At 53.9% G+C, this 21,866-nt stretch overlaps 22 non-coding genes across 22 annotated transcripts; 11 read left to right on the plus strand and 11 right to left on the minus strand.

Annotated features, from left to right (window-relative positions):
* Positions 1–498: 498 nt before the first annotated feature.
* On the minus strand, positions 499–569 carry TRNAG-GCC. Its single transcript has one exon. It is a non-coding gene; the product is annotated as a tRNA-Gly (tRNA).
* A 160-nt stretch (positions 570–729) lies between these two features.
* TRNAV-CAC lies at positions 730–802 on the plus strand. The gene has a single exon. It is a non-coding gene; the product is annotated as a tRNA-Val (tRNA).
* A 264-nt stretch (positions 803–1,066) lies between these two features.
* On the plus strand, positions 1,067–1,139 carry TRNAR-ACG. The gene has a single exon. It is a non-coding gene; the product is annotated as a tRNA-Arg (tRNA).
* A 160-nt stretch (positions 1,140–1,299) lies between these two features.
* On the minus strand, positions 1,300–1,371 carry TRNAW-CCA. The gene has a single exon. It is a non-coding gene; the product is annotated as a tRNA-Trp (tRNA).
* Positions 1,372–1,886: 515 nt separating this feature from the next.
* On the minus strand, positions 1,887–1,957 carry TRNAG-GCC. The gene has a single exon. It is a non-coding gene; the product is annotated as a tRNA-Gly (tRNA).
* Positions 1,958–2,117: 160 nt separating this feature from the next.
* Positions 2,118–2,190, plus strand: TRNAV-CAC. Its single transcript has one exon. It is a non-coding gene; the product is annotated as a tRNA-Val (tRNA).
* Positions 2,191–2,454: 264 nt separating this feature from the next.
* Positions 2,455–2,527, plus strand: TRNAR-ACG. Its single transcript has one exon. It is a non-coding gene; the product is annotated as a tRNA-Arg (tRNA).
* A 160-nt stretch (positions 2,528–2,687) lies between these two features.
* On the minus strand, positions 2,688–2,759 carry TRNAW-CCA. Its single transcript has one exon. It is a non-coding gene; the product is annotated as a tRNA-Trp (tRNA).
* Positions 2,760–3,274: 515 nt separating this feature from the next.
* On the minus strand, positions 3,275–3,345 carry TRNAG-GCC. Its single transcript has one exon. It is a non-coding gene; the product is annotated as a tRNA-Gly (tRNA).
* Positions 3,346–3,505: 160 nt separating this feature from the next.
* TRNAV-CAC lies at positions 3,506–3,578 on the plus strand. The gene has a single exon. It is a non-coding gene; the product is annotated as a tRNA-Val (tRNA).
* Positions 3,579–3,842: 264 nt separating this feature from the next.
* Positions 3,843–3,915, plus strand: TRNAR-ACG. Its single transcript has one exon. It is a non-coding gene; the product is annotated as a tRNA-Arg (tRNA).
* A 160-nt stretch (positions 3,916–4,075) lies between these two features.
* Positions 4,076–4,147, minus strand: TRNAW-CCA. The gene has a single exon. It is a non-coding gene; the product is annotated as a tRNA-Trp (tRNA).
* A 515-nt stretch (positions 4,148–4,662) lies between these two features.
* TRNAG-GCC lies at positions 4,663–4,733 on the minus strand. The gene has a single exon. It is a non-coding gene; the product is annotated as a tRNA-Gly (tRNA).
* Positions 4,734–4,893: 160 nt separating this feature from the next.
* On the plus strand, positions 4,894–4,966 carry TRNAV-CAC. The gene has a single exon. It is a non-coding gene; the product is annotated as a tRNA-Val (tRNA).
* Positions 4,967–5,224: 258 nt separating this feature from the next.
* TRNAR-ACG lies at positions 5,225–5,302 on the plus strand. Its single transcript has one exon. It is a non-coding gene; the product is annotated as a tRNA-Arg (tRNA).
* A 155-nt stretch (positions 5,303–5,457) lies between these two features.
* TRNAW-CCA lies at positions 5,458–5,529 on the minus strand. The gene has a single exon. It is a non-coding gene; the product is annotated as a tRNA-Trp (tRNA).
* Positions 5,530–6,042: 513 nt separating this feature from the next.
* TRNAG-GCC lies at positions 6,043–6,113 on the minus strand. The gene has a single exon. It is a non-coding gene; the product is annotated as a tRNA-Gly (tRNA).
* A 1,931-nt stretch (positions 6,114–8,044) lies between these two features.
* On the minus strand, positions 8,045–8,115 carry TRNAG-GCC. The gene has a single exon. It is a non-coding gene; the product is annotated as a tRNA-Gly (tRNA).
* A 160-nt stretch (positions 8,116–8,275) lies between these two features.
* On the plus strand, positions 8,276–8,348 carry TRNAV-CAC. The gene has a single exon. It is a non-coding gene; the product is annotated as a tRNA-Val (tRNA).
* A 264-nt stretch (positions 8,349–8,612) lies between these two features.
* Positions 8,613–8,685, plus strand: TRNAR-ACG. The gene has a single exon. It is a non-coding gene; the product is annotated as a tRNA-Arg (tRNA).
* Positions 8,686–8,845: 160 nt separating this feature from the next.
* TRNAW-CCA lies at positions 8,846–8,917 on the minus strand. The gene has a single exon. It is a non-coding gene; the product is annotated as a tRNA-Trp (tRNA).
* Positions 8,918–9,662: 745 nt separating this feature from the next.
* TRNAV-CAC lies at positions 9,663–9,735 on the plus strand. Its single transcript has one exon. It is a non-coding gene; the product is annotated as a tRNA-Val (tRNA).
* Positions 9,736–21,866: the final 12,131 nt, after the last annotated feature.

Below are 21,866 nucleotides of genomic sequence, written 5' to 3' on the forward strand. Positions count from 1 at the left end.
AGTTTTTGGTGGCTGGGAGAGTGGGGGGGGGGTGTGGAAGGGCAGAACGCCTTTCCTCCGTGTTGCGTGGGCCAGGACTTACCATGCCCACCATCCAAGCAAGCCGCCGGGATGGGAACCGCACCCACAGGCCTGAGACGTGACCCGTCGGGCCCTTCCCTCACAGCGAAGCAGGCTCCTGAGCCGTACGCGGCTTGACCGGGCGGCCGGAGTTCTCCCAGCCCGCGCGTGCGCACATGCCGCAGCCCCTGGCTGAAGAGCGGGACAGGGCTGAATACTCCACCCGAAACTGCAGGCATCTCAGCAAGCTGCTCTTGGCCCCGTGGCAGGACTCCTCGAAAAGAAAGGAAAGGGCAAAGAACAGCTGCACCCCTGCCAAGAGGCCCCTTCGAGAACCTCAGCAAATAAAGCGCACCTTGGCCATCAGAGGCTTCGGGCGGGGAGCCGCTGGCGAGTCAAGCGCACCGAAAGAGCCGGGGCCCCCGGCAAGAAAGGCGCTGCATTGGCCGTGAATCGAACACGGGCCTCCCGCGTGGCGGGCGAGAATTCTACCACTGAACCACCAATGCCCTGCTCTGTTGTGCCTGCGTGCGGAGCCAGTGCTTTCCGCCAAGGGCTTCGGGCCACGCCAGCCAGGCGCCTTCTGCCTCTTGCCGGGGCCGGAGGCGGCCTTCGGGCCAGCCAAAGGGGGCCGCTCCGGCCTCTCGACCCAGCGGTGGCCGGCCCGCGGTTTCTGTAGTGTAGCGGTTATCACGTTCGCCTCACACGCGAAAGGTCCCTGGTTCGAAACCAGGCAGAAACAGCCTGCCTTTGGCTTTGGCTTTTGCGCCCCACGAAGCGGAGAAAAACAGGCTTTCACAAGGTGCGCGGGCGGGTGCTCGGCACCCAGACGTGGCATTGCGTCCCCTCCGTTGGTGGTCCGTGCCCGCCGCTGCCTTTCCTCTTGCATTCGCTCCTGCGCTGGCGGGAGAGGAAAGCGGGGCTGAGACAGGGGGTCTTCCCTCACGCTACCGTTCCGCCTCACTTCGGCAGCCCGGCCACGGCAGGCAAAAAAGCCGTGCCCCGGGGGCCAGTGGCGCAACGGATAACGCGCCTGACTACGGATCAGGAGATTGCAGGTTCGACTCCTGCCTGGCTTGTGGCAGGTGCCTCTGGTGTGGTGGCCCTGCTTTTGCGCCTCCCTTTGACCTCTTTCAAAGCAAAAGCAAAAGCAAGCTCCTTGGGCCCTGCCCCTGTCAGGAGGGAGCTACGCCCCAAGCCGGACAGGGCACCACGTCAAAGGCTCGACGGTCACCTGCCTGACCCCGATGTGATTTGAACACACAACCTTCTGATCTGGAGTCAGATGCGCTACCGTTGCGCCACGAGGCCAGCTGGCAGCAAGGAGAGTTTTTGGTGGCTGGGAGAGTGGGGGGGGGGGTGTGGAAGGGCAGAACGCCTTTCCTCCGTGTTGCGTGGGCCAGGACTTACCATGCCCACCATCCAAGCAAGCCGCCGGGATGGGAACCGCACCCACAGGCCTGAGACGTGACCCGTCGGGCCCTTCCCTCACAGCGAAGCAGGCTCCTGAGCCGTACGCGGCTTGACCGGGCGGCCGGAGTTCTCCCAGCCCGCGCGTGCGCACATGCCGCAGCCCCTGGCTGAAGAGCGGGACAGGGCTGAATACTCCACCCGAAACTGCAGGCATCTCAGCAAGCTGCTCTTGGCCCCGTGGCAGGACTCCTCGAAAAGAAAGGAAAGGGCAAAGAACAGCTGCACCCCTGCCAAGAGGCCCCTTCGAGAACCTCAGCAAATAAAGCGCACCTTGGCCATCAGAGGCTTCGGGCGGGGAGCCGCTGGCGAGTCAAGCGCACCGAAAGAGCCGGGGCCCCCGGCAAGAAAGGCGCTGCATTGGCCGTGAATCGAACACGGGCCTCCCGCGTGGCGGGCGAGAATTCTACCACTGAACCACCAATGCCCTGCTCTGTTGTGCCTGCGTGCGGAGCCAGTGCTTTCCGCCAAGGGCTTCGGGCCACGCCAGCCAGGCGCCTTCTGCCTCTTGCCGGGGCCGGAGGCGGCCTTCGGGCCAGCCAAAGGGGGCCGCTCCGGCCTCTCGACCCAGCGGTGGCCGGCCCGCGGTTTCTGTAGTGTAGCGGTTATCACGTTCGCCTCACACGCGAAAGGTCCCTGGTTCGAAACCAGGCAGAAACAGCCTGCCTTTGGCTTTGGCTTTTGCGCCCGACGAAGCGGAGAAAAACAGGCTTTCACAAGGTGCGCGGGCGGGTGCTCGGCACCCAGACGTGGCATTGCGTCCCCTCCGTTGGTGGTCCGTGCCCGCCGCTGCCTTTCCTCTTGCATTCGCTCCTGCGCTGGCGGGAGAGGAAAGCGGGGCTGAGACAGAGGGTCTTCCCTCACGCTACCGTTCCGCCTCACTTCGGCAGCCCGGCCACGGCAGGCAAAAAAGCCGTGCCCCGGGGGCCAGTGGCGCAACGGATAACGCGCCTGACTACGGATCAGGAGATTGCAGGTTCGACTCCTGCCTGGCTTGTGGCAGGTGCCTCTGGTGTGGTGGCCCTGCTTTTGCGCCTCCCTTTGACCTCTTTCAAAGCAAAAGCAAAAGCAAGCTCCTTGGGCCCTGCCCCTGTCAGGAGGGAGCTACGCCCCAAGCCGGGCAGGGCACCACGTCAAAGGCTCGACGGTCACCTGCCTGACCCCGATGTGATTTGAACACACAACCTTCTGATATGGAGTCAGATGCGCTACCGTTGCGCCACGAGGCCAGCTGGCAGCAAGGAGAGTTTTTGGTGGCTGGGAGAGTGGGGGGGGGGGTGTGGAAGGGCAGAACGCCTTTCCTCCGTGTTGCGTGGGCCAGGACTTACCATGCCCACCATCCAAGCAAGCCGCCGGGATGGGAACCGCACCCACAGGCCTGAGACGTGACCCGTCGGGCCCTTCCCTCACAGCGAAGCAGGCTCCTGAGCCGTACGCGGCTTGACCGGGCGGCCGGAGTTCTCCCAGCCCGCGCGTGCGCACATGCCGCAGCCCCTGGCTGAAGAGCGGGACAGGGCTGAATACTCCACCCGAAACTGCAGGCATCTCAGCAAGCTGCTCTTGGCCCCGTGGCAGGACTCCTCGAAAAGAAAGGAAAGGGCAAAGAACAGCTGCACCCCTGCCAAGAGGCCCCTTCGAGAACCTCAGCAAATAAAGCGCACCTTGGCCATCAGAGGCTTCGGGCGGGGAGCCGCTGGCGAGTCAAGCGCACCGAAAGAGCCGGGGCCCCCGGCAAGAAAGGCGCTGCATTGGCCGTGAATCGAACACGGGCCTCCCGCGTGGCGGGCGAGAATTCTACCACTGAACCACCAATGCCCTGCTCTGTTGTGCCTGCGTGCGGAGCCAGTGCTTTCCGCCAAGGGCTTCGGGCCACGCCAGCCAGGCGCCTTCTGCCTCTTGCCGGGGCCGGAGGCGGCCTTCGGGCCAGCCAAAGGGGGCCGCTCCGGCCTCTCGACCCAGCGGTGGCCGGCCCGCGGTTTCTGTAGTGTAGCGGTTATCACGTTCGCCTCACACGCGAAAGGTCCCTGGTTCGAAACCAGGCAGAAACAGCCTGCCTTTGGCTTTGGCTTTTGCGCCCGACGAAGCGGAGAAAAACAGGCTTTCACAAGGTGCGCGGGCGGGTGCTCGGCACCCAGACGTGGCATTGCGTCCCCTCCGTTGGTGGTCCGTGCCCGCCGCTGCCTTTCCTCTTGCATTCGCTCCTGCGCTGGTGGGAGAGGAAAGCGGGGCTGAGACAGAGGGTCTTCCCTCACGCTACCGTTCCGCCTCACTTCAGCAGCCCGGCGACGCCAGGCAAAAAAGCCGTGCCCCGGGGGCCAGTGGCGCAACGGATAACGCGCCTGACTACGGATCAGGAGATTGCAGGTTCGACTCCTGCCTGGCTTGTGGCAGGTGCCTCTGGTGTGGTGGCCCTGCTTTTGCGCCTCCCTTTGACCTCTTTCAAAGCAAAAGCAAAAGCAAGCTCCTTGGGCCCTGCCCCTGTCAGGAGGGAGCTACGCCCCAAGCTGGGCAGGGCACCACGTCAAAGGCTCGACGGTCACCTGCCTGACCCCGATGTGATTTGAACACACAACCTTCTGATCTGGAGTCAGATGCGCTACCGTTGCGCCACGAGGCCAGCTGGCAGCAAGGAGAGTTTTTGGTGGCTGGGAGAGTGGGGGGGGGGGTGTGCAAGGGCAGAACGCCTTTCCTCCGTGTTGCGTGGGCCAGGACTTACCATGCCCACCATCCAAGCAAGCCGCCGGGATGGGAACCGCACCCACAGGCCTGAGACGTGACCCGTCGGGCCCTTCCCTCACAGCGAAGCAGGCTCCTGAGCCGTACGCGGCTTGACCGGGCGGCCGGAGTTCTCCCAGCCCGCGCGTGCGCACATGCCGCAGCCCCTGGCTGAAGAGCGGGACAGGGCTGAATACTCCACCCGAAACTGCAGGCATCTCAGCAAGCTGCTCTTGGCCCCGTGGCAGGACTCCTCGAAAAGAAAGGAAAGGGCAAAGAACAGCTGCACCCCTGCCAAGAGGCCCCTTCGAGAACCTCAGCAAATAAAGCGCACCTTGGCCATCAGAGGCTTCGGGCGGGGAGCCGCTGGCGAGTCAAGCGCACCGAAAGAGCCGGGGCCCCCGGCAAGAAAGGCGCTGCATTGGCCGTGAATCAAACACGGGCCTCCCGCGTGGCGGGCGAGAATTCTACCACTGAACCACCAATGCCCTGCTCTGTTGTGCCTGCGTGCGGAGCCAGTGCTTTCCGCCAAGGGCTTCGGGCCACGCCAGCCAGGCGCCTTCTGCCTCTTGCCGGGGCCGGAGGCGGCCTTCGGGCCAGCCAAAGGGGGCCGCTCCGGCCTCTCGACCAAGCGGTGGCCGGCCCGCGGTTTCTGTAGTGTAGCGGTTATCACGTTCGCCTCACACGCGAAAGGTCCCTGGTTCGAAACCAGGCAGAAACAGCCTGCCTTTGGCTTTTGCGCCCCACGAAGCGGAGAAAAACAGGCTTTCACAAGGTGCGCGGGCGGGTGCTCGGCACCCAGACGTGGCATTGCGTCCCCTCCGTTGGTGGTCCGTGCCCGCCGCTGCCTTTCCTCTTGCATTCGCTCCTGCGCTGGCGGGAGAGGAAAGCGGGGCTGAGACAGAGGGTCTTCCCTCACGCTACCGTTCCGCCTCACTTCGGCAGCCCGGCCACGCCAGGCAAAAAAGCCGTGCCCTGGGGGCCAGTGGCGCAACGGATAACGCGCCTGACTACGGATCAGGAGATTGCAGGTTCGACTCCTGCCTGGCTGGTGGCAGGTGCCTCTGGTGTGGTGGCCCTGCTTTTGCGCCTCCCTTTGACCTCTTTCAAAGCAAAAGCAAAAGCAAGCTCCTTGGGCCCTGCCCCTGTCAGGAGGGAGCTACGCCCCAAGCCAGGCAGGGCACCAGGACAAAGACTCGACGGTCACCTGCCTGACCCCGATGTGATTTGAACACACAACCTTCTGATCTGGAGTCAGATGCGCTACCGTTGGGCCACGAGGCCAGCTGGCAGCAAGGAGAGTTTTTGGTGGCTGGGAGAGTGGGGGGGGGCGTGGAAGGGCAGAACGCCTTTCCTCCGTGTTGCGTGGGCCAGGACTTACCATGCCCACCATCCAAACAAGCCGCCGGGATGGGAACCGCACCCACAGGCCTGAGACGTGACCCGTCGGGCCCTTCCCTCACAGCGAAGCAGGCTCCTGAGCCGTACGCGGCTTGACCGGGCGGCCGGAGTTCTCCCAGCCCGCGCGTGCGCACATGCCGCAGCCCCTGGCTGAAGAGCGGGACAGGGCTGAATACTCCACCCGAAACTGCAGGCATCTCAGCAAGCTGCTCTTGGCCCCGTGGCAGGACTCCTCGAAAAGAAAGGAAAGGGCAAAGAACAGCTGCACCCCTGCCAAGAGGCCCCTTCGAGAACCTCAGCAAATAAAGCGCACCTTGGCCATCAGAGGCTTCGGGCGGGGAGCCGCTGGCGAGTCAAGCGCACCGAAAGAGCCGGGGCCCCCGGCAAGAAAGGCGCTGCATTGGCCGTGAATCGAACACGGGCCTCCCGCGTGGCGGGCGAGAATTCTACCACTGAACCACCAATGCCCTGCTCTGTTGTGCCTGCGTGCGGAGCCAGTGCTTTCCGCCAAGGGCTTCGGGCCACGCCAGCCAGGCGCCTTCTGCCTCTTGCCGGGGCCGGAGGCGGCCTTCGGGCCAGCCAAAGGGGGCCGCTCCGGCCTCTCGACCCAGCGGTGGCCGGCCCGCGGTTTCTGTAGTGTAGCGGTGTGACGGAGCGATTCTGGCGGGACCCAACTGAGAGTGCCAAATCAGGACCAATTTCTTAAACAGGGCAGTTACAGCCCTAGGCTGGGGTTTTTCCACCTCTAAGGCAAACCAAACCAGCCAGACAAAAAGGACTTTGGTCTCACCCCACTGGCTAACCACAAGTCACACAAGCAATTTCCTTAGACACTCCAGTCTCCCAGCATCACCACCAGTGCACTCGTCCTGGGGATGAATGGTTATGAAAACCAACACCCCAATAAAAGAAAAAGGTTCTCTCGATCCCAAAGGACCAAGCCCCAGACCCAGGTCAATATACACATCAGATCTTACCCACAAATCACGCTGTTGCCAATCCTTTAGAATCTAAAATCTAAAGGTTTATTTACAAAGGGAAAAAGGTAGAGATGAGAGGTAGAATTGGTTAAATGGAATCAATTACATACAGTAATGGCAAAGTTCTTAGTTCAGGCTTGCAGCAGTGCTGGAGTAAACTGCAGGTTCAGATTAAGTCTCTGGAATACATCCCCCACTGGGATGGGTCAACAGTCCTTCGTGCAGAGCTTCAGTTTGAAGCAAAGTCCTTCCAGAGATCAGAAGCAGGATTGAAGACAAGATGGAGATGAGGCATTAGCCTTATATAGACTTTTCCAGGTGTAAGAATCCCTTTGTCTTCACTGTGGAAATTTACAGCAAAAATAAAATGGAGTCTGGAGTCACATGGGCCAGTCCCTGCATACTTTGCTGAGTCACAAGGCGTGTCTGCCTTCTCTCCATGGGTCAATTGTGTAGCTGATGGCCTTTTAATGGGCCATCAAGCCAGCTATGCCGGGCTAACATCAGCTTTGTCTGGGACACTTCCCAGAGGCAGAGCATAATACAAAATTACAGACATTACAGAGCCAATATTTATAACTTCAACTACAAAATAATACACAGACATATAGACAGCATAATCATAACCAGCAACCCAGAACCTGGTCTTAGACACCTTAGATGACCCCCTTTACCTAAGGTTTGGTGCCACTACAGGACCTTGGTTGCAACCCATGTTCTATATGGTCCCCATTTATATCAATAACGTCACAGGGCCCTGCCCCTGTCAGGGGGGAGCTATGCCCCAAGCCGGGCAGGGCACCAGGACAAAGGCTCGACGGTCACCTGCCTGAACCTGATGTGATTTGAACACACAACCTTCTGATCTGGAGTCAGATGCGCTACCGTTGCGCCACGAGGCCAGCTGGCGGCAAGGAGAGTTTTTGGTGGCTGGGAGAGTGGCGGGGGGGGGCGTGGAAGGGCAGAACACCTTTCCTCCGTGTTGCGTGGGCCAGGACTTACCATGCCCACCATCCAAGCAAGCCGCCGGGATGGGAACCGCACCCACAGGCCTGAGACGTGACCCGTCGGGCCCTTCCCTCACAGCGAAGCAGGCTCCTGAGCCGTACGCGGCTTGACCGGGCGGCCGGAGTTCTCCCAGCCCGCGCGTGCGCACATGCCGCAGCCCCTGGCTGAAGAGCGGGACAGGGCTGAATACTCCACCCGAAACTGCAGGCATCTCAGCAAGCTGCTCTTGGCCCCGTGGCAGGACTCCTCGAAAAGAAAGGAAAGGGCAAAGAACAGCTGCACCCCTGCCAAGAGGCCCCTTCGAGAACCTCAGCAAATAAAGCGCACCTTGGCCATCAGAGGCTTCGGGCGGGGAGCCGCTGGCGAGTCAAGCGCACCGAAAGAGCCGGGGCCCCCGGCAAGAAAGGCGCTGCATTGGCCGTGAATCGAACACGGGCCTCCCGCGTGGCGGGCGAGAATTCTACCACTGAACCACCAATGCCCTGCTCTGTTGTGCCTGCGTGCGGAGCCAGTGCTTTCCGCCAAGGGCTTCGGGCCACGCCAGCCAGGCGCCTTCTGCCTCTTGCCGGGGCCGGAGGCGGCCTTCGGGCCAGCCAAAGGGGGCCGCTCCGGCTTCTCGACCCAGCGGTGGCCGGCCTGCGGTTTCTGTAGTGTAGCGGTTATCACGTTCGCCTCACACGCGAAAGGTCCCTGGTTCGAAACCAGGCAGAAACAGCCTGCCTTTGGCTTTGGCTTTTGCGCCCGACGAAGCGGAGAAAAACAGGCTTTCACAAGGTGCGCGGGCGGGTGCTCGGCACCCAGACGTGGCATTGCGTCCCCTCCGTTGGTGGTCCGTGCCCGCCGCTGCCTTTCCTCTTGCATTCGCTCCTGCGCTGGCGGGAGAGGAAAGCGGGGCTGAGACAGAGGGTCTTCCCTCACGCTACCGTTCCGCCTCACTTCGGCAGCCCGGCCACGCCAGGCAAAAAAGCCGTGCCCCGGGGGCCAGTGGCGCAACGGATAACGCGCCTGACTACGGATCAGGAGATTGCAGGTTCGACTCCTGCCTGGCTTGTGGCAGGTGCCTCTGGTGTGGTGGCCCTGCTTTTGCGCCTCCCTTTGACCTCTTTCAAAGCAAAAGCAAAAGCAAGCTCCTTGGGCCCTGCCCCTGTCAGGAGGGAGCTACGCCCCAAGCCGGGCAGGGCACCAGGACAAAGGCTCGACGGTCACCTGCCTGAACCCGATGTGATTTGAACACACAACCTTCTGATCTGGAGTCAGATGCGCTACCGTTGCGCCACGAGGCCAGCTGGCAGCAAGGAGAGTTTTTGGGGGCTGGGAGAGTGGGGGGGGGGCGTGGAAGGGCAGAACGCCTTTCCTCCATGTTGCGTGGGCCAGGACTTACCATGCCCACCATCCAAGCAAGCCGCCGGGATGGGAACCGCACCCACAGGCCTGAGACGTGACCCGTCGGGCCCTTCCCTCACAGCGAAGCAGGCTCCTGAGCCGTACGCGGCTTGACCGGGCGGCCGGAGTTCTCCCAGCCCGCGCGTGCGCGCATGCCGCAGCCCCTGGCTGAAGAGCGGGACAGGGCTGAATACTCCACCCGAAACTGCAGGCATCTCAGCAAGCTGCTCTTGGCCCCGTGGCAGGACTTCTCGAAAAGAAAGGAAAGGGCAAAGAACAGCTGCACCCCTGCCAAGAGGCCCCTTCGAGAACCTCAGCAAATAAAGCGCACCTTGGCCATCAGAGGCTTCGGGCGGGGAGCCGCTGGCGAGTCAAGCGCACCGAAAGAGCCGGGGCCCCCGGCAAGAAAGGCGCTGCATTGGCCGTGAATCGAACACGGGCCTCCGGTGTGGCGGGCGAGAATTCTACCACTGAACCACCAATGCCCTGCTCTGTTGTGCCTGCGTGCGGAGCCAGTGCTTTCCGCCAAGGGCTTCGGGCCACGCCAGCCAGGCGCCTTCTGCCTCTTGCCGGGGCCGGAGGCGGCCTTCGGGCCAGCCAAAGGGGGCCGCTCCGGCCACTCGACCCAGCGGTGGCCGGGCCGCGGTTTCTGTAGTATAGCGGTTATCACGTTCGCCTCACACACGAAAGGTCCCTGGTTCGAAACCAGGCAGAAACAGCCTGGCTTTGGCTTTTGCGCCCGACGAAGCGGAGAAAAACAGGCTTTCACAAGGTGCGCGGGCGGGTGCTCGGCACCCAGACGTGGCATTGCGTCCCCTCCGTTGGTGGTCCGTGCCCGCCGCTGCCTTTCCTCTTGCATTCGCTCCTGCGCTGGCGGGAGAGGAAAGCGGGGCTGAGACAGAGGGTCTTCCCTCACGCTACCATTCCGCCTCACTTCAGCAGCCTGGCCACGCCAGGGAAAAAAGCCGTGTCCCGGGGGCCAGTGGCGCAACTGATAATGCGCCAGACTACGGACTCCTGCCTGGCTTGTGGCATGTGCCGTGTACCCCTGCTCCCTGCCTGTCAGTTGTGGTGCCCCTTTTTTTTTTGCACCTCCCTTTGACCTCTTTCAAAGCAAAAGCAAAAGCAAGCTCATTGGGCCCTGCACGTGGCTGCTTCACAGTGACCTGGAATTGTTTCTGTTGTGTATTTGGTTGTCATGGTTTTTGTTCCTATGGTAACTGAGTTAGATTATTAGGGAATAGCCTGGCCATCTTCGGCCGGTTGAGTGAGCTCTGTGTCTGTAAATAAAATGGTAGTTTTGTTAGCTATCTGCTCTCTGGCCTCAAGTGATTTTTTCATAAACCGGCTGCCTCCCAAGTATATAACAAGTGGCGACAATGGATGGGATTCTGGTGTTGCTCCAGTAACAGAAGGACGTAGAAGTCAAGGTAAAGAACAAACAAAAAACCTGCTTGTTTGCACTGACTGTGAAAGTGAAACTAAAAATCATGGCTAGTCTGTCCAGGCCACTTGGACCTTTTGATGAGAATATAGAGCAGTGGCATGTGTATACTGAGCGTTTTGAGCTTTTTGTTATTGAAATGACATTACAGAAGCGAAGAAGGTGCCAATATTCTTAAGTGTTGTAGGGGCTAAAACCTAGTCCCTACTACGCAGCTTACTACACCCTGTTAAGCCTGAGACTAAATCTTACAGTGACATTGTGGAAATCCTAGGGTCCCATTTTTCCCCAAAACCACTGGTAATTGCTGAAAGATACAGGTTCCATGAAAGAGACCAAAAGGAAGATGAAACAGTTGTACAATTTGTAGCAATTTTAAAAAAGCTAGCAGAACACTGTGAATTTAAAGAGCTGTTAAATGATGCCCTGCGTGACAGGTTAGTGTGTGGCCTCTACAGTGAAGCTATACAAAAGCGCCTACTGACGGATGCTCAGCTTACCTTACAGAAGGCTGTTGATATTGCTGTCTCCATGGAACTAGCTACAAGGGAGGTGCAATACATCGGTGCATCCCATAGGGTGCAAAAAGTGTCACAAGAACCGACCCACAAAACTGTGCAGAGTCAAGAATGTTACCGCTGTGGTAAGCCGGGTCACCAGGCATCAGAATGCTGGTGTAAGGACCTGGTGTGTCGACACTGTGGCAAAAAGGGACACATTGAGTGTGCCTGTAAACAAAAGAAAAAGAGGCCTGTGGTCTGGCCGACAAAAAGAGGAACCCTGCATACCCTAGAGCAGACCCAGGATGATCAAGGTGACACCTCATCGCAAGAGGAAGTGCCACTGCATGTTTTGTCTTTGGCAGTGGGCTCACATGAATACTGGGTAACCCCGTTGTTGGATGGCAAACCTATACGCATGGAACTGGACACCGGTGCAGCCGTCTCGCTGGTCTCCGAGACTGTGTATAAAGAAAAGCTACAGCATCTTCCGCTTAAGGCAACAAAAACTGTTCTGAAGACGTATACGGGAGAAGCTGTGCCCATGTTGGGCACTATTGATGTTAAGGTGGAGCTCAATGGACAGGCTGCTAAATTGCCACTGTTTGTGGTGAGAGATAACTACCCAGCCTTAATGGGTAGGTCTTGGCGTGGGAAGATTCAACTGAACTGGGCAGAAGTGCACCGGATGACTAAAGAAGAAACCAGTCTAACTCCTATACTAAGGAAACATTCTGCTGTTTTTGGAGATGATTTGGGAAGTATGAAGGGAATCACTGTGACATTGAACATTAAACCTGACAGTCCACCAAAATATCTGAAAGCCCGAACTGTGCCATATGCCATCAGGCCAAAAGTTGAAGCAGACCTGGAGCGCCTGGTCACCAATGGAGTCCTAATACCAGTTACCCATAGCTCATGGGCCACTCCTATCATTCCAATAGTGAAGAAAGATGTCTCTCTCCGGATTTGCGGTGATTTTAAAGTCACTGTCAACCCAGTGTTGTGTGCAGAGCAATACCCGCTTCCCCGCATCGATGACCTCTTCGCAGGCCTGGCTGGGGGACAAAAGTTCAGTAAGATTGATCTGAGTCAAGCATATTTACAGATACACGTAGATGAAAAGTCCCAAGAGCTGTTGACTATTGTGACTCATAAGGGGCTTTATCGATACTGTCGCCTACCCTTCGGAATAACGTCTGCTCCTGCCCTGTTCCAGAGGGCTATGGACCAGTTCTTGTGTGGCTTGTCAGGCGTTCAGTGCTATCTGGATGATATCCTGGTCACTGAAAGAAATTAAGAGGATCACTTAAAGAATTTAGAGGCTACCCTACAAAGACTGGAAGAGTATGGCCTACGACTTCGCAAAGACAAGTGTGAATTCTTCAAGCCCTCTGTTGAATATTTGGGACACATCATTGATTCTGCAGGTCTTCATAAGGCCCCTGCAAAAGTTAAAGCTATTGTGGAGGCTCCCCCACCTCGAAATGTAAGCCAGCTGCGCTCGTTTCTAGGACTACTGAACTATTATGGAAAGTTCATCTCACAGTTAACCACACTGCTAAAACCACTTCATGAGCTCCTTGGGCAGAACAAGGCCTGGAAGTGGACTGAAGCCTGTGATGTTGCATTTAAGAAAGCTAAGGATGCATTGCTAAATTCTGAAGTTCTAACGCACTTTGATCCATCCTTACCCCTACAATTGGCCTGCGATGCCTCCCCTTATGGAGTGGGAGCAGTCATGTCACACATTATGCCTTCGGGAGAAGAGAGACCTATTGCTTTTGCTTCACGCACTCTAAGCAAAGCAGAAACTAACTATGCCCAAATCGAACATGAGGCATTAGGAATTGTTTTTGGAATTCGGAAGTTTCATCAGTACCTGTTTGGGCGAAAGTTTACTCTTCTCACAGACCATCGACCTCTGACGTCAATTTTTGGACCCTACACAGGCATTCCCCCATTAGCTGCTAGTCGTATGCAACGTTGGGCATTGTTACTTTCAGCACACACATATGAAATCAAATATCGGAAATCCACTCTGTACGGCAATGCAGATGGCCTCTCAAGGTTGCCTTTGCCGATCAAACATCAAGATAGTGCCCAAAAGGAAATCTTCTACTTTGAACAGGTAGAGAATACACCCATCACTGCTACTCAGATAAAGAAGGCAACTCGTGTTGACCCAGTATTGTCCCAAGTTATGGACCTGGTGATGCATGGAAAATCTCGACAAATCTCTCTGGTCTCATCCGACCTTGTTACCTACATGTCCAGGAGGACGGAGTTATCGGTCCAATCTGGTTGTTTGTTGTGGGGGAGACGTGTCATTATTCCATCACCACTGAGATCACAGATGTTAGAACAGCTACATTCCGGTCACTGTGGAATAGTGCGCATGAAGGAAATTGCACGAAGCTATTTTTGGTGGCCTGGATTGGACAGTGCTGTTGAAGAGAAGGCAAAAGCTTTTATGTCATGTCAGGGTGTGAGGAATGCACCCCAGTGGGCACCCCTACACCCATGGGACTGGCCTGAAAACCCGTGGCAACGTATTCACATTGACCACCAATGGATTAGCTGAAAGATTTGTGCAGACAATGAAACACGCTTTGAAATCAGCAAGGGGACAACACTCCATTCAAAAGTGTCTGGATACCTTCTTACTTTCCTACAGAAACACACCTCATGCTACGACCCAGGCATCCCCGGCCTTTCTAATGATGGGATGACAGCTGCACACTTGCTTTGATCTACTGAAACCTTCTGAACCCCAACAAACTGTGCAACATCAGCAGCAATATCAAGTCATCAGACGGGCACCCAGAGCAAAAGACCGAACCTTTAGCCCGGGACAGCCAGTTTTGGCTCGGAATTATACTTCCAGAGCTAAATGGGTCCCGGCCACAATCATCACTCAAACAGGACCTGTTTCCTACACAGTCCGGACTGCAGAGAATCTTACCTGGCGGCGACATGTAGATCAGCTGTTGCCAGGTCATGCCAGTCCTCAGGCCACATCTGCAGTTGACGGGTCTGACTTCACCTCTTCTGGTGAGACACCGAATCATGAATCACCTGTTCCTGACTGTTCCCCTCCATTACTGCCGGCGGCTGAGATACCCCTTTGCCCAGCACGAGCTGATACCACCTCCTTACCTGCTCGTGCTGCGGACCTTGAGCCCATGGTACTTTCGGGTGCAACAACACCAGAAGTTCTCCGTAATCCACCTAGAGACAGAAGGCCTCCTCATCGGCTGGATCTTTAGCTAGGGTGAACCCACGGTTATGGGGTAAAATAATCCCCAGGGTTTAGCCAGGAATGGAGGCAGTCTACCCTCCTTCTCTAGTCTAGTGTGTGTTTTATTTAAGGGATGTTCTTACTGGGGGGGAGGAATATGTTGTGTATTTGGTTGTCATGGTTTTTGTTCCTTTGGCAACTGAGTTAGATTATTAGGGGATAGCTCGGCCAGCTTCGGCCGGTTGAGTGAGCTCTGTGTCTGTAAATAAAATGGTAGTTTTGTTAGCTGTCTGCTCTCTGGCCTCAAGTGATTTCTTCCTAAACCGGCTGCCCCCAAGGATATAACAGTTTCATTCTCTTGCTTGCAACAGGGCTGCTTCAATGACATTGCAATCTTCCACATGGCGGTTCCTGTCTTGGCTCTAGAAATACTGGAGGATAAGGCACGATGTGATTGTAATGCTGAGATTAAGAGCACCCAGCTGAGCAGGGTCAATGCTTCTCAGGCTATGGCATATGCGCAGCTAAGCCAGGCCTTCAAATAAAATTGTGAAAAAACATGGGTTTTTTTGCCACTGATATGAGGGAAGGAATGGTGGAAACTGCATTATTGGAGGTCGAAGCCATGTTCCCATTTCCCCCTGCGACAATGTTTTGGGCTCATGAGGCATTGCAAGCCAAACTCCAAACTCCCTGCAACTAGTTGCATTGTGGGATAGCTACTCACAGTGCACTGCACTGCTCCACCAACACAATGAGTGTGATGTGGACACGCCCAACTGACAATTACTGCAGTGGCTGGATGTCAACTTCAATCAAGTTGACTTATCTTTGTAGTATAGACATGTCTTTTGTTAAAGATGTTATTTCCCTTTGTGACTCAGTTCTAACTATCGTTTAGTTTATCACAGCTCTAGAGGTTTTGTACTACTCTTCTGTGATTAATCTTCCCAGTATTTTCCTGAGTGCTGCAGTTTAGCTTTGCCAGCTTTCTATTTCCTGGATCTCCCCTCGATTCCTTTGTGAATAAAGGTGTTATATTAGCTTTTATTTTCAGCTCTTTGGGATCTTTCTTCTTTCTAAAGGCATTTGATATGGAGGAATCTATATTGTTAAAAAAGAGCAGAGTGCTTTTGTAGTATTTTTTTCTTCATCATATCTGAACATGCACCAGGTTTTTCTAACAGTCCCTGCAATTTTAGATGAGTTGGAGGTCTGGTTTTCCTTTCTGTGGTCTCTCCTTCCCTGCTTTCCAGATTGACTTGGCACGTAAGCAGCAGAAGTTTACAGCAACTGCCAGCACTCCCACAGATTGTGCTTAGAAAGACTATAAAAGCTTTTAAGAAGGCCTATGAAAAGCTGGAGTGTTTTTTTTAAAGCAGGTGATAACATGTATCAAGGATCATTTGCACAGTGCTCATTGTATTTAAATGGCAGCAAAGTGCACCCTTTATAAAAGCGAGCTTAGATCTTGTACTGCAGTCTTAAATTTCCAAATCTAGAAAAGGCAATGCCTGTGCCAGATTGAGAAAACTTTGCACTCCACCAGTGATGTGCTGCCAATATTTTAACAAGGGACTTAAAAAAAAACCCAAACATTTCTCTTACCCTGTGACAAACCACATGCACCAGGAGTTAGTGCGTTTGCACAGAGAACTGATGAAGAACTAGGGAATCTATTCATTTTTCTTCCCATATGAACAAAAATGCCTTGTTTTAAACCATAACAGAGAAGGGACAGCACCACAAGACAAGCACATCTAGCTTATTGGCAGCAATGTAGTGTTAAACTTGTGTAACCTGAAGAGGTTATATGTGTGTATACAAAGACCTTTTATGAGGGTTATAATTAATTTTGGTGAACTTGCTTAGGTATAATCACTAAGAAGTAAGTACTCATAAGAAAGTGATTCTCATTCAAGAGAGAGATTCAGTTAGAATGTGCTTTACTGATGATATATACTCACCTCCTAACATAAATTGTAAAGCAGGCATTTCTCCAAGAGCTAATTCAAACAGAAAATACTTACCGGTAATCTATTTCAATTGTCTTCAGTGTAATGCAGTAACTGGAAACAAAGAGGAGAACCAACATCATGTAGTCAGCCAGCTCTCTGAGTACCATCATATGTGATCCATAGCATTTAAAACTTAGGCAGATTCCAATTACTAGCAACTGGAGTAAGGTGACCAGATAGCAAGTGTGAAAAATCGGTGTGTGTGTGTGTGTGTGTGTGTTGAGGGGAGGCAATAGGCACCTATATCAAGACAAAGCCCCGAATATCGGGACTGTCCCTATAAAATCAGGACATCTGGTTACCTTAATCTGGAGTAATGTAAATAAGTGCTTCTATGAATAATAAAGCTAATAACGATTGCATTTAATATCACTAGGAACCAAGATGCAATAATTTTTATACTGGAAATATAGTACTGGAACAGCCTTAGACTGACAATAATTTCTATTTCAGAACAGCTGATCCTGATCTAGTCAACCAGACAAATGAGTAACTTTCAAATGGTAAGTGAGACTAGACTGTCACCAAAGAGGCTAACCTCCATTCCCCTTTGCTGCAGCATCCTCTGGCGTCAGATAAACTCCTGAACCACACTGATGATGATTTAGATATAACACCTTGGTATGTGGATAACAATATAGCTCCTATCACGGAATTAATATCTCATAATGAAACCTGCATAATTACTCCTTGTGTTTTCTTGGTTGATTTATCTTACGCTAAAAGTTAACTCCCGCACCATCACCAGGAATTGTGGGGTATTTTTTTTATTGGCACATGCACATGGCAAAAAATATAGCCTATCAAGATGGAAATAATCTGTCCTTCTTTATTGTTTCAGCTGTATGGTGCAGCTATTAATCCTACCATGGCATTGCCAGTTCATCTATGCGCTGGCATATACCCCACAGACTAACTTCCATCAATGGAAAAGGGGTGATTTCATGTTCAAAATCTTTTTGTATTAGCAGGTCCCAGTGGAGTTTAAAGGATTTAACAGCTGGGTATGGTGAAAAAATTGCTGTCGTAGAGAAAGTGGGAAACTGTCTCAATCATATGCCCAGATGCAAGGAATTTTAAATTTAATATACTTTACCAGGGGGTCAAATTCTGCTTTTCCTATGGGCATAAGTCAGAACCAATTTAGCCCTAAAGATGCAATGATCTGGTGCATTTAAACTGCCAAATTCTATTCTCAGCTGCACCCATGTGTAGAAGAAGGGACTCACTGCTGATGTAACCCCTAGAGGCTGAGCTTTCCACACCAGCTCTTTCTTCTCTAGCAGCCCCTGCCCTCTGATCACGTGGTGGTTGGCCTCTCCTTGTGACTTGCCAGGTCATGCTTTAGTTCCTCCCCTTCTAGGGTAACAGAAAGTCAGCAGAAAATCCAGCATCCTTACATCTGGTCCTCAGACCCAATTCTCAGCCCCCTGGTCCTTACAAATCTTCCAAATCATCCTTATGCCCTGAGGTCAGGGGCTTCATGCCACCTTCCCAATGGCTGGTTGGGAAAGCCAGACCCGCCCTCTACACCAGCCAGGCTCCAGGTCAGGGACCCTATGATGGGCAGCCAAGGCCTACTCCATCAGACACCTTGTTGCTGCCTCCCTGGACTCCTTCCTACCACTAGCCTTTCCCCCATCCCCTTCCTGGGCTCTTTATAATGAACAGCACCTCCCAGGGCTTCTCCCCAGAAGTCCAGTTCCTGCCCTTGTGTCAGGGTCTGTGATAAATGAGCGGAGGGGTAGCTCCATTTTATGGACACCTAGCCAGCCAGTTAGGTATAAAGTCCCTCTTGGTAGCTTGTTTTACCTGCAAAGGGTTAAAAAAGCCCCTGCATATGTAAGCGGGAGAATGGTTCCACTATTGTGGGGAACTTTCCTGGCTTCTGCACTACCCGCTGAAGTCGGCTAGCGAAAGGATCTGAGTCCTCGCTCCCACTTCCTTTACCCAGAGGCCTCCCTGCCCTTGAGGACTCTCCTGTCTGGCAGAGTCCTCGTAACCCCAACAAGGCTGGGCCCAGGATTCCTGGGGGGCTCGACCCCCAACCTTGCTGTGGTCACCTATGACAGGGGCTAGGGTGTCCCCACCTCGGGGTGCTCTCTCTGCACTGGACACTTCCCTGACCCACTGATCATTACATACAATTTAAAGCAAATACAATTTATTTAATCAGCAATTAATTAAAAAAAGTATACGGAAAAATGGGAAAGGTTAAAGGAAAACACATCACCCCACTCTGTGGCAGAAAACATTACAAACAGTGTCTCTGTAATGACAAGCAGTTCACAGTCTGTTCCTTGTAGGTCCCAGGCCTCCTTCTCAGGCCCATGCTGTGCTGCAGGGATGCTGTGGGTTGGATACTTGCTCTGGTGGTGGCCACACACCTTCAGGCTTTAGGTGGTGGGACCCTTCTTCCCAGCATCAGCCCCCCCATCGGGTTAAGATCCCCCTCCCAGTCTGGCCTGCGAGGACCCTTGGCTGGGGGTGTCTTTCTGCGCTGGGCCCTTTGCCCTAGGTCTCCCTTGGCTGGCCCCAGTTGCTCACCGCTCCCGGCTCCCGACTGCTCCAGCTCCAGCCCCAGCTCCACTCTTCTAGCTCCGGCTCCACTCTGGCTAGCGCTGCTGCTGCTGCTCTGCCTCCAGCCCCCTGGGCTGCTTCTCTGGCCCCTCTGGCTGCAGCCCTGCTCCCAACACAAGATCTACTCTCCCTGGGCTGTGTCTCTGGCTCTGTGGCTGCAGCCCTGCTTCCAGCACAGGATCTGCTCCCTGGGCTGCTTTTCTGGCCCCTATGGATCTGGCACAGCTCTGCTCCCCAGCTCAGCTTGGGCCCCTGTTCTCTCCTTATCTCGGCCCCACTCTGTCTGGCCCAGGCAATTCCAGCTCACACGGAGGACGGGACCCCCCTGGCTTCCAGACTTCCTGATTAGCCTGCCCATCCTGTCAATCAGACTGACCTGGAGCATTGGCCTCTCCCCATTGTTTCTGGGGACTGTCAGTCTCAGGGTCCTGATTTCCCATCAACTCTTCCCCTTTCTTTTGGTACTGGGAGCTAGACAACCAAAACACCTCCATTGAGTTTTAGTAAGGGGACAATTGTCCCCTTACACATAGGTAAAAGAAAGGGAGTGGGCAACTGACCAAAAGAGCCAATGGGCCGTCTAGAATTTTTTTAAATTGAGAAAAAAACTTCCCTTTGTCTGGGTTTTGTGGTTCTCCAGAGAGAGGGGACAGAGCAGAGACAGGGCTGGGACTATGCTGTAAAAAGCTTTTCGTCAGGAATGGAAATCATCAGATCATACCTAAATCCTACTCGTAAATCAGAAAATGTCTAGAAAGATGTGATTAGATTTATTTCTTACTGGCTTGTGGACTCCTCTGTGCTAACCCCAAATGCTTTTTGTTGTGCTTGTAACCTTTAATCTGGACCTCCAGAAGGTTATTTTTTATGTTTAATTTTTGTAAGTGGGTTTTATAAATCTAGTGTAACCCTTCTGCCCCTCTAAGTTGGCAGCAACAAGGGCCGGGTTCAGTATCCAGGGGTTCCGTTTCAATAACACAATGCAAAACCGGCTCGAGCCCCCACCCAGTGACCTGGGACAATTACCTACCACCCCACCGGGCGCCTCTAGGAGGCAATACTTCCCCACTCGCAAGCACAGAGTCCGAGTGTAGCAAAATCCTTTTAATAAAGGAGGGAAACAATGTGGCATCACGTTGGAGAGACACCACAAACAGGACTATACACAAACCATAAGCAAAAAAACCCACTTCCAAGTACATTTGGCACTGTCCTTTCCCCCTTAGGGTCTTAAGTCCAATCACCCCAAAGTCCAACAACCCAAGAGTCTCTGTCTCTGGTCAGTGCCACCCCAGAGTTCAAAAGTTTATCTGCAGAGTTTTACCCCCCCAGCCTGGGTGGAAATGGGGGGGGGGCACACACAGGGTGTTAAAGGACACCTTACGTGGGCCAGGGCCGACTGCCCCACTTCTCCGTGGAGTTCTGCTGTAGCCTTCACCACGACTGGCTCCACTCCATCAGCTGTGCCGCTCCTCCAGCCAACCTGTGAACCGCATCAGCCGTCCCCACGAACCGCTCCACACTGCTCACTGTTCCACAGGCTGCGCCAACGTGCTGCAGACTGCTCCGCTCTGCCAGCTGCTTAGCAATCAATCTTCAGGCTCCCCCCCACTCAGTAATCTCAGCTCAGTAAGCTTAGCTCTTTTAGTGATTTCAGCTCTTAGTGGTTTCAACTTGAGCCCCAGTGCCACCTTGGCCCAACATGAATTCAGGTCAGCAGCCTCCAGATGGTCTCCTAAAGGATTCAAAATTAGCTCTGCTCTTTAACAGTGGAGAGAGGAGGATGTGCAATTGGTGTTCCAGGCCCTCAAAAGGGGCCCATACCATCAGGTACACACACCAGTCCCCAGCCTCTCTCTCTTCACTGGGTTTTGGAACCCATGTCCCTTGTCTAGCAAGTACTATTTAATGTAGGTTGAGTCATTTCCGTCATAAAGCAGTCTCATAGTTCCTCATTCACATAATTAAGGTAACAGCACTTTTTTCTCCTTCCTGCCCCAATAACAAAGAAATTGGGGATTCCACAGTGTGAAAATAACCATCCCATGCTGCTGTGTGTTATGCTAAGTGGAGTGGGTTTACCAATGCAAATGCACATTCCTAAAATTCCTTTGCCCACTCCTCATAATGTACCACCAGATGTCAGGGTAGATCTCATCCTGACTCTGCTTACACTAGCAAAAGCCTAAGTTCCAGATGTATTTTCTTTCTTTTTGTTTTTAATAAAATGTACCCTTTAAGAACAGGATTGAATTTTTGGTGTCCTAAGGGTTTTGTGCATGTTGTTTAATTAGCTGGGGGCAACAGCTAATTTCCTTTATTCTCTTTCTCAGCTCTTCCCCGGGGGGTGGAGGGGGTGAAAGGGCTTGCGGGTACCCCACAGGAAGGAATTCCCAAGTGCTTCTTCCTGGGTTCCAAGGGGTTTTGCGTTTGGGTGGTGGCAGCATCTACCCATCCAAGGTCAGAGAGAAGCTGTAACCTTGGGAGGTTAATACAAGCCTGGAGTGGCCAGTATTAAATTTATAATCCTTGCAGGCCCCCACCTTCTGCACTCGAAGTGCCAGAGTGGGGAATGAGCCTTAACAGGGTCAAACAAAGGAGCTTGCTCCAGTTCTTTGACTTCCACGTATCTTCCCCCCGGGTTTCCTCCTCACCCTGAAGATGACTTCTTGTTCCCCACTGGTCTCTCTACTACCAAGAGTGATGGCAGATTTCTTCCCTTTCTCCCTGCAGCCTCTCAAACTTTAGTTCAAAGACCCCTTATGTTTTACTGTCACTGTCTCCTGGGTTTCACTGCTTCTGGCTTCCTCCTGGCTCAGGACAGTCCATCTCCAGCCCCAGGCTTCACTGTCCATGGCTGCCCAGGCTTCCTCAAGGCTCAAGACCCACTGCTCCAGGCTCTCTCTGCTTTTAGTCCAATGGAAGAAACTCCCAGCTTTCTCTCTCTCTCAACTTGGTCTTGTCCCTGGCCTTTTCCCCACTGCCCTGTGCACCTTCCTTTATGAAGACTGTAATAAGGCTGGCTTTGGTGGGACACAACTGAGGGTATGTCTATACTACGAAATT

The sequence above is a fragment of the Mauremys mutica genome, chromosome 3, assembly GCF_020497125.1.
Source record: "Mauremys mutica isolate MM-2020 ecotype Southern chromosome 3, ASM2049712v1, whole genome shotgun sequence".
Taxonomy (NCBI): domain Eukaryota; kingdom Metazoa; phylum Chordata; order Testudines; family Geoemydidae; genus Mauremys; species Mauremys mutica.